This window comes from Arachis ipaensis, chromosome B8 (genome assembly GCF_059453495.1).
Source record: "Arachis ipaensis isolate K30076 ecotype BB chromosome B8, ASM5945349v1, whole genome shotgun sequence".
In the NCBI taxonomy this organism is placed as follows: Eukaryota; Viridiplantae; Streptophyta; class Magnoliopsida; order Fabales; family Fabaceae; genus Arachis; species Arachis ipaensis.
In genome coordinates, this window is record NC_142443.1 from 119877328 (window position 1) to 119885877 (window position 8550).

Below are 8550 nucleotides of genomic sequence, written 5' to 3' on the forward strand. Positions count from 1 at the left end.
CTCTGAGAGATCATATTGACTTGCTGAGTCAATATTTTATTCTGAGCCAATATGGCATTCAGAGTATCAACCTCAAGAACTCCCTTCTTCATAGGCGTCTCATTACTCACAGGATTCCTTTCAGAAGTGTACATGAACTGGTTATTAGCAACCATGTCAATGAGTTCTTGAGCTTCTGCAGGCATTTTCTTTAGGTGAATGGATCCACCTGCAGAGGTATCCAATGACATCTTTGATAACTCAGATAAACCATCATAGAATATATCCAGGATGGTCCATTCTGAAAGCATGTCAGAAGGACACTTTTTGGTCAACTGTTTGTATCTTTTCCAAGCTTCATAGAGGGATTCACCTTCTTTCTGTCTAAAGGTTTGAACATCAGCTCTAAGCTTGCTCAGCTTTTGAGGAGGAAAGTACTTGGCTAAGAAAGCCGTGACCAGCTTATCCCAAGAGTTCAGGCTGTCTTTTGGTTGAGAATCCAACCATAATCTAGCTCTGTCTCTTACAGCAAAAGGGAAAAGCATGAGCCTGTAGACTTCAGGATCTACTCCATTAGTCTTAACAGTATCACATATATGCAAGAATTCAGTTAAGAACTGAAAAGGATCTTCAGATGGAAGTCCATGAAACTTGCAGTTCTGCTGCATCAGAGAAACTAACTGAGGTTTCAGCTCAAAGTTGTTTGTTCCAATGGCAGGAATGGAGATGCTTCTTCCATGTAAATTGGAATTAGGTGCAGTAAAGTCACCAAGCATCTTCCTTACATTATTATTATTTTCGGCTGCCATCTCCTTCTCCTGTTCGAAAATTTCTGAAAGGTTATCTCTGGATTGTTGTATTTTAGCTTCTCTTAATTTTTTCTTCAGAGTCCTTTCAGGTTCTGGATCTGCTTCCACAAGAATGTTCTTATCCTTGCTCCTGCTCATATGACAAAGAAGAGGGCACAGAATAATAATAATAATAATAATAATAGAGATTCTCTTTACCACAGTATAGAGGTTCCCTTATGTGAGTAGAAGAAAAGAGGAAGAAATTCGAACACAGATAGAAGAGGGGGTTCGAATTTGGTGATGATGTGAGGGAGAGATGTTAGTAGATAAATAAATAAATAGAATAAGATGAGAGAGAAGGAGGGAATTTTCGAAAATTTTTGAAAAGGAGTTAGTGATTTTTGAAAATGGTTTTTGAAAAATGTTAGTAATTTTCGAAAATTTTTGAAATCAAAAATAAAAAATAAAAATAATTAGTTAATTAAAAAGAAATTTTTGAAAAAGAGGGGAGATATTTTCGAAAATTAGAGAGAGAGAGTTAGTTAGGTAGTTTTGAAAAAGTTAAGAAACAAACAAAAAGTTAGTTAGTTAGTTGAAACAAATTTTGAAAAGATAGGAAGTTAGGAGGTTAGGAAAGATATTTTGAAAAGATATTTTTGAAAAAGATAAGATAAGAAGATATTTTTGAAAAGATATGATAAAAATTAGTTTTTGAAAAAAAGATTTGATTTTTAAAATCACAATTAATGACTTGATTCATAAGAAATCACAAGATATGATTCTAGAACTTAAAGTTTGAAACTTTCTTAACAAGCAAGTAACAAACTTCAAATTTTTGAATCAAAACATTAATTGATTATGTTATTTTCGAAAATTTGATATAAAAATAAGAAAAAAATTTTTGAAAAATATATTTTTTTTAATTTTCGAAAATAACTAAGAATTTTGAAAAAGATTTGATTTTTGAAAAAGATTTTGAAAAAGATAAGATTTTCAAATTGAAAATTTGATTTGACTCATAAGAAACAACTTAATTTTAAAAATTTTTGAAAAGGTCAATCCAAATTTTCGAATTTGATGAGAGAAAAAGGGAAAGATATAATTTTGATTTTTGAATTTTTATGATGAGAGGGAAAAACACTAAAAAGATGCAATGCATGAAATTTTTAGATCAAAACATGTGATGCATGCAAGAATGCTATGAATGTCAAGATGAACACCAAGAACACTTTGAATGTCAAGATGAACATCATAGACACAATTTTGAAAAATTTTTAGTGCAAAGAAAACATGCAAGACACCAAACTTAGAATTCTTTAATGCTTAGACACTAAGAATTCAAGAATGCATATGAAAAACATGAAAAGACACAAAACAAAAAATCATCAAGATCAAACAAGAAGACTTACCAAGAACAACTTGAAGATCATGAAGAACACTATGGATGCATGATATTTTCGAAAAAAATGCAAGATGCATATGCAAGTGACACCAAACTTATAATGTGACTCAAGACTCAAACAAGAAACACAAAAATATTTTTGATTTTTATGATTTTCTAATTTTTTTTTTGAATTTTCGAAAATTAATTGAAAAAGGAAAATAAGGATTCCAAAATTTTTAATATGAATTCCAGGAATCTTGCATTCTTAGTCTAAAGCTTCAGTCCTGGAATTAGATATGGCTCACTAGCCAGCCAAGCTTTCAATGAAAGCTCCGGTCCAAAACACTAGACATGGCCAATGGCCAGCCAAGCTTTAGCATGTAATTCAGACATGACATGCCTGACATACCCTACAGTCGTATAAGAGCTGATGGTTGGAAGCCTCAGTCCACAAGAAATTTAGACATGGCTTTACAGCCAGCCAGGCTTCATATGCTTCATGAAACACTAGAATTCATTCTTTAAAAATTTTGAATAAATTTTTTTTTTTTTTTTTGAAAACATTTTTTTTTTCGAAAACAAAGGAGAAAATTTTGAAAGATTTTTGAAAAAAATTTTTGAAAATAAAATAAAAAGAAAATTACCTAATCTGAGCAACAGGATGAACCGTCAGTTGTCCAAACTCGAACAATCCCCGGCAACGGCGCCAAAAACTTGGTGCACGAAATTGTGATGTCCAGGCTCGAACAATCCCTGGCAACGTGAGCAACTTGGTGCGCATAATCGTGATTACACACTCATAATTTGTCACAACTTCGATACAACTAACCAGCAAGTGCACTGGGTCGTCCAAGTAATACCTTACGTGAGTAAGGGTCGAATCCCACGGAGATTGTTGGTATGAAGCAAGCTATGGTCACCTTGTAAATCTCAGTCAGGCAGCTATAAAGTGATAATGGTGTTTTCGAATATTATATAATGAAATAGGGATAGAGATACTTATGTAAATCATTGGTAGGAATTTCAGATAAGCGAATGGAGATGCTTTTCGTTCCTCTGAACCTCTGCTTTCCTGCTATCTTCATCCAATCAGTCTTACTCCTTTCCATGGCTGGCTTTATGTGATACATCACCACTGTCAATGGCTACTTTCGGTCATCTCTCGGGAAAATGATCCAATGCCCTGTCACGGCACGGCTAATCGTCTGGAGGCATCACCCTTGCCAATGGCTTCATCTTATCCTCTCAGTGAATAATATGCTCACGCACCCTGTCACGGCACGGCTATTCATCTGTCGGTTCTCGATCATGCCGGAATAGGATTTACTATCCTTTTGCGTCTGTCACTAACGCCCTGCAATCGCGAGTTCGGAGCTCGTCACAGTCATTCAATCATTGAATCCTACTCGGAATACCACAGACAAGGTTTAGACCTTCCGGATTCTCTTGAATGCCGCCATCATTCTAGCTTACGCCACGAAGATTCTGGTTAGGAGATCTAAGAGATACTCATTCTAGCTTATTTCATGTAGAACAGAAGTGTTTGTCAGACACGCGTTCATAAGGGAGAAGGATGATGAGCGTCACACATAATCATCACCTTCATCACGTTCTTGGGTGCGAATGGATATCTTAGAAGCGAAATAAGAAGAATTGAATAGAAAACAGTAGTACTTTGCATTAATCTTTGAGGGACAGCAGAGCTCCACACCTTAATCTATGGAGTGTAGAAACTCTACCGTGAAAATACATAAGTGAAAGGTCCAGGCATGGCCGAGATGGCCAGCCCCCAAAACATGATCAATAGATCAAAAGATAATCCAAAGATGAACAATGGATTAAAACTGAGACCAAAGATGGTCAAAAAGACGTCTAATACAATAGTAAGAGGTCCTATTTATAATAAACTAGTCACTAGGGTTTACATGAGTGAGTAATTGATGCATAAATCCACTTCCTGGGCCCACTTGGTGTGTGTTTGGGCTGAGCTTAAGTGTAGCACGTGCAGAGGCCATTTGTGGAGTTGAACGCCAGTTTCTGTGCCAGTTTGGGCGTTCAACTCTGGTTTTGGATCCTTTTCTGGCGCTGGACGCCAGATTTGGGCAGAAGGCTGGCGTTAAACGCCAGTTTACGTCGTCTATTCTTGGCCAAAGTATGGACTATTATATATTGCTGGAAAGCCCTGGATGTCTACTTTCCAAAGCAATTGGAAGCGCGCCATTTCGAGTTCTGTAGCTCCAGAAAATCCACTTTGAGTGCAGGGAGGTCAGAATCCAACAGCATCCGTAGTCCTTTTTCAACCTCTGAATCTGATTTCTGCTCAAGTCCCTCAATTTCAGTCAGAAAATACCTGAAATCACAGAAAAATACTCAAACTCATAGTAAAGTCCAGAAATGTGAATTTAACATAAAAACTAATGAAAACATCCCTAAAAGTAACTAGATCCTACTAAAAACATACTAAAAACAATGCCAAAAAGCGTATAAATTATCCTCTCATCAAGCTCCTGCAGTCCATTTCCCTTGATGATCCTACTCAAAATGCCACAAACAAGGTTGAATCTTCCGTATCAGAGAATGCTGCGCCTTTGGTTCTAGCCTTTACCGTCTAAGAGATGTATAATCAAGCTAGTGGTTCATTGATATCCGATGAAAGACGCTCACTGAACCTATGTAGAGTAGAGATTACCTTGTGCTGGTTCAACTCATTCATAAGGTTGAAGAACGAAGATACATCTTAGAGTAGAGAATCAAACACGAATTGAGATAGAATAGTAATACTTTTATTAATCCATAAAACTCAGCAGAGCTCCTAACCTTAACCTAGGAGGTTTAGTGGCTCATACCGATGGAAAATACAATGTGAAATGCGTAAAGTGTCAAAAGTCCTTAACAAAAAGTGATCTTCTCCTTTAAATACTAAGCTAATGACTAAAGATTACATAAGAAGGGTAAATCAGTCTTTTAGTGCAAAAATCCATTTCTGGGGCCCACTTGGTGAGTGTTTGGGCTGAGTTTTAGTGTCTTCCACGTGCTAGGACTCCCTAGGGGCGTTGAACGCTGGCCAAGGATCCCCTTTTGGGCGTTGGACACTGGTCTCCTCCTTGTGGGCGTTAGACGCTAGAATAGGGCTAGAGGCTGGCGTTGAACGCCAGTTTTGGGCCTTTAATTCTAAAGCAAAGTATGGACTATTATGCATTGCTGGAAAGCCTTGAATGTTACCTTTTCATAGCCGTTGAGAAAGCTCCATTTGGGTTTTGATAGCGCCCAAAAAGCTCTTTCGAGTGCAAGGAGGTCAGATCCTGACAGCATCTGTAGTGCTTTCTCTGCCTCTAAATTAGACTTTTGCTCCAGCTCCTCAATTTCAGCCAGAAAATACCTGAAATTGCACAAAAACATACAATCTCAAAGTAGAATCCAAAAATGTGAATTTTTCACTAAAACCTATAAAAATATAATAAAACTTAAATGAAACATGCTAAAAACAATATGAAAATGATGACAAAAAGCGTATAAAATGTCCACTCATCACCCCAAACAACTAAAAACAAAGTAGGATAAAAAGAAGAGTAAGATACAATAAACTTTAGAGTTTTCAATGAAGCTCAATTTCAATTAAATGAGCAGGACTTAGTAGATTTTTGCTTCTGAATAGTTTTGGCATCTCACTATCCAATGAAACTCAGAAGTGTTGGTCTCTTTAGGAACTTAGAATCCAGATGATATTATTGACTTTCCTAGTTCAGTTATTTTTTATTCTTGAACACAAATTTTAGAGTCTTGGCCGTGGCCCTAAACACTTTGTTTTCCAATATTACCACCGGATACATAAATGCCACAAACACTTAACTGGGTGAACCCTTTCAGATTGTGATTCAGCTTTGCTAGAATCCCCAGATATGTGTCCAGAGTTCTTAAGCACACTCTTTTTGCTTTGGATCACGACTTTAACTGCTCATTTTCAATCTTTTCACTTGACACCTTCACACCACAAGCATATAGTTAGGGACACTGTTCTTTTGGTGTGCTTAGGCTAAGATTTGTTTCTTTTAGGCCCTCCTAACCATTGATGCTCAAAGCCTTGGATCCTTTTACCCTTTCCTTTTGGTTTAAAGGGTTATTGGCTTTTTGCTCTTGCCTTTTGGTTTAAAGAGCTTATTGGCTTTTTCTGCTTTTTATTTCTCTCTTTTTTTTCTTTTTTTTTTCGCAAGCATATATATTTTTTTCTTTGATTGCTTTTTTTTGCTGCTTTTTCTTGCTTCAAGAATCAATTTTTGGATTTTTTAGATTACCAATAATACTTCTCCTTTTTCATAATTCTTTTAGAAGCCAACATTCTTAATTTCAATTCAAATATGCACTGTTCATTCATACATTCAGAAAACGAAAGCAATGCCACCACATCAAAATAATTAACTATTCTTATTATATAACTCATAAATTTATGCATCTCTAATTTTTCTAAAAAAATCACTATTTTATTCATGTTTAATGATGATAAGATGAATATTTTATAGCTAATTGGAAAATCAAACTTAATTATTACTAATGCTTATGCAATCTCTTAAATTAAAAGGCAGAAAAATAAAAATAAAGATTTAAATACTACTAGTGATCATTTAAACCTAAATATGAGAAACAGGAATTAGAATAATAGAAATATGGGGGTGGAACTCAACCACCTTAAGCTTGGGGGGCACTGGGCTCTTCAAGGGAGAGCTTTTGGCGCTTTAACTCTTCTATCTCACGCCCTTGCTTCTCTTGTTCCTTGACCAGTTTGCAGATCATGCTAGTCTGATCTTTCTGCTCCTCTCTTAGTTAATCTAATGTGGTTTGTAGTTGCATCACAGATGCTTTCAACTGATCCAATATTCAATTAGAGGGATCTCTTGGGGAGGCTCAGGTGCCTTCCTTTTGGGATGATCCTCTGGTATTTTAGAGCTCTCCAATACCTACTTGGTGATTGGGCTTTCCACTGGAATAAATGTGTCTACATGAATCATGACTTTAACCTCTTGGCACAGGCGAAAGATAAGATTTGGATAGGCTAGCCTGGCTTGAGTAGACATCCTGTTTGCAAACTTGTACATCTCACGAGGGATTATTTGGTGAACTTCTACCTCATTCCCCATCATGATGCAGTGAATCATCACAACTCTTGGAAGAGTGACTTCCAAGCGATTACTAGTAGGGAGTATAGAATACCCAATGAAGTCTAGCCATCCTCTAGCAATTGGCTTGAGGTCCATTATTTTCACCTGGCTTGGATTGCCTTTTGCATCCTCAATCCGTTGAGTTCCAGGTAGGCATATGTCCTCTAGAACTTGATCCAGCTTTGGATTAGCTACCACTTTTCTATTGTAGGAATTAGGGTCATCCTTTTGCAAGGGTAATTTAAAGATCTCTCTTACCCTATCAAGATGAAAATAGAGGATCTTCCCCCTGATCATGGTGCGAAAAGTATGGAATGCTGTTCCATCTTTCTTTTGCTTATCTATCATCCACAGATTTGTATAGAATTCATGGATCATGTTGACTCCAACATTGATCTCAGGATTGGCTAGAATCTCCCAGCCTCTCTTTCAAATTTGCTCTTGGATCTCTGAGTATTCATCTTCTCCTAATTCGAATCTTGCCTCAGGGATTACTGGCCTCTTACTCATTATTTTGTGATAATGTTCTTCATGTTGCTTAGTGTAGAATCTGACAGGTTTGAAGACAACTGTTGGGTCATCTTCTTTCTTGTTTCTTGGAGCGGTTTTTCCACTTCTTTGAGCCATGGGGTTCGAATTTCAATGAGAGAACAAGGCTCCTTCCATACCAAACTTAAAAGTTTTGCTCGTCCTTGAGCAAAAAGGAAGAAAGGAAGATGAAGAAGGAGAATGAGAGGAGAATAGAAGAAAAGTATTCGAATGAAAAGATGAGGGAGTGAAGGAGGGAGAGGGGAACACACACACACACACACACACACACACACACACACACACACACACATATATATATATTCTTGGAAGTTGGTTCACCCTTAACCAAGTAGGTAGATACATTTGTATTAGTTGCATGTATTTAGGTGAATTGCATATCAATAAACTCCTTCTCCTATGTTCTTTGGTCTTTCAATCTTTAGCATGAGGACATGCTTTGTTTAAGTGTGGGGAGATTTGATGCACCACTATTTCGTGGTACATTTTATGCGTAATTAAGATGATTTTATCAACATTCTATCACACTTATCCGTATAAAATGCATGGTTTTGTGTTTCCTTCCCAATTTTGCTTAATGGTTGAAAACATGCTTTTTAGGCCCTAAATAAGCTATATTTTTATCTCCCTTTATTACCATTCGATGTCGTGATATGTTTGTTAAGTGATCTAAAAGCTTATAGGGGCAAGAATG

At 36.6% G+C, this 8550-nt stretch overlaps 1 non-coding gene across 1 annotated transcript; it reads left to right on the forward strand.

The window, feature by feature from the left end:
• The first annotated feature begins 284 nt into the window (after positions 1 to 284).
• Positions 285 to 392, forward strand: LOC148549425 (small nucleolar RNA R71). The gene has a single exon (XR_015897882.1). It is a non-coding gene; the product is annotated as a small nucleolar RNA R71 (small nucleolar RNA).
• The last annotated feature ends 8158 nt before the right edge of the window (positions 393 to 8550 follow it).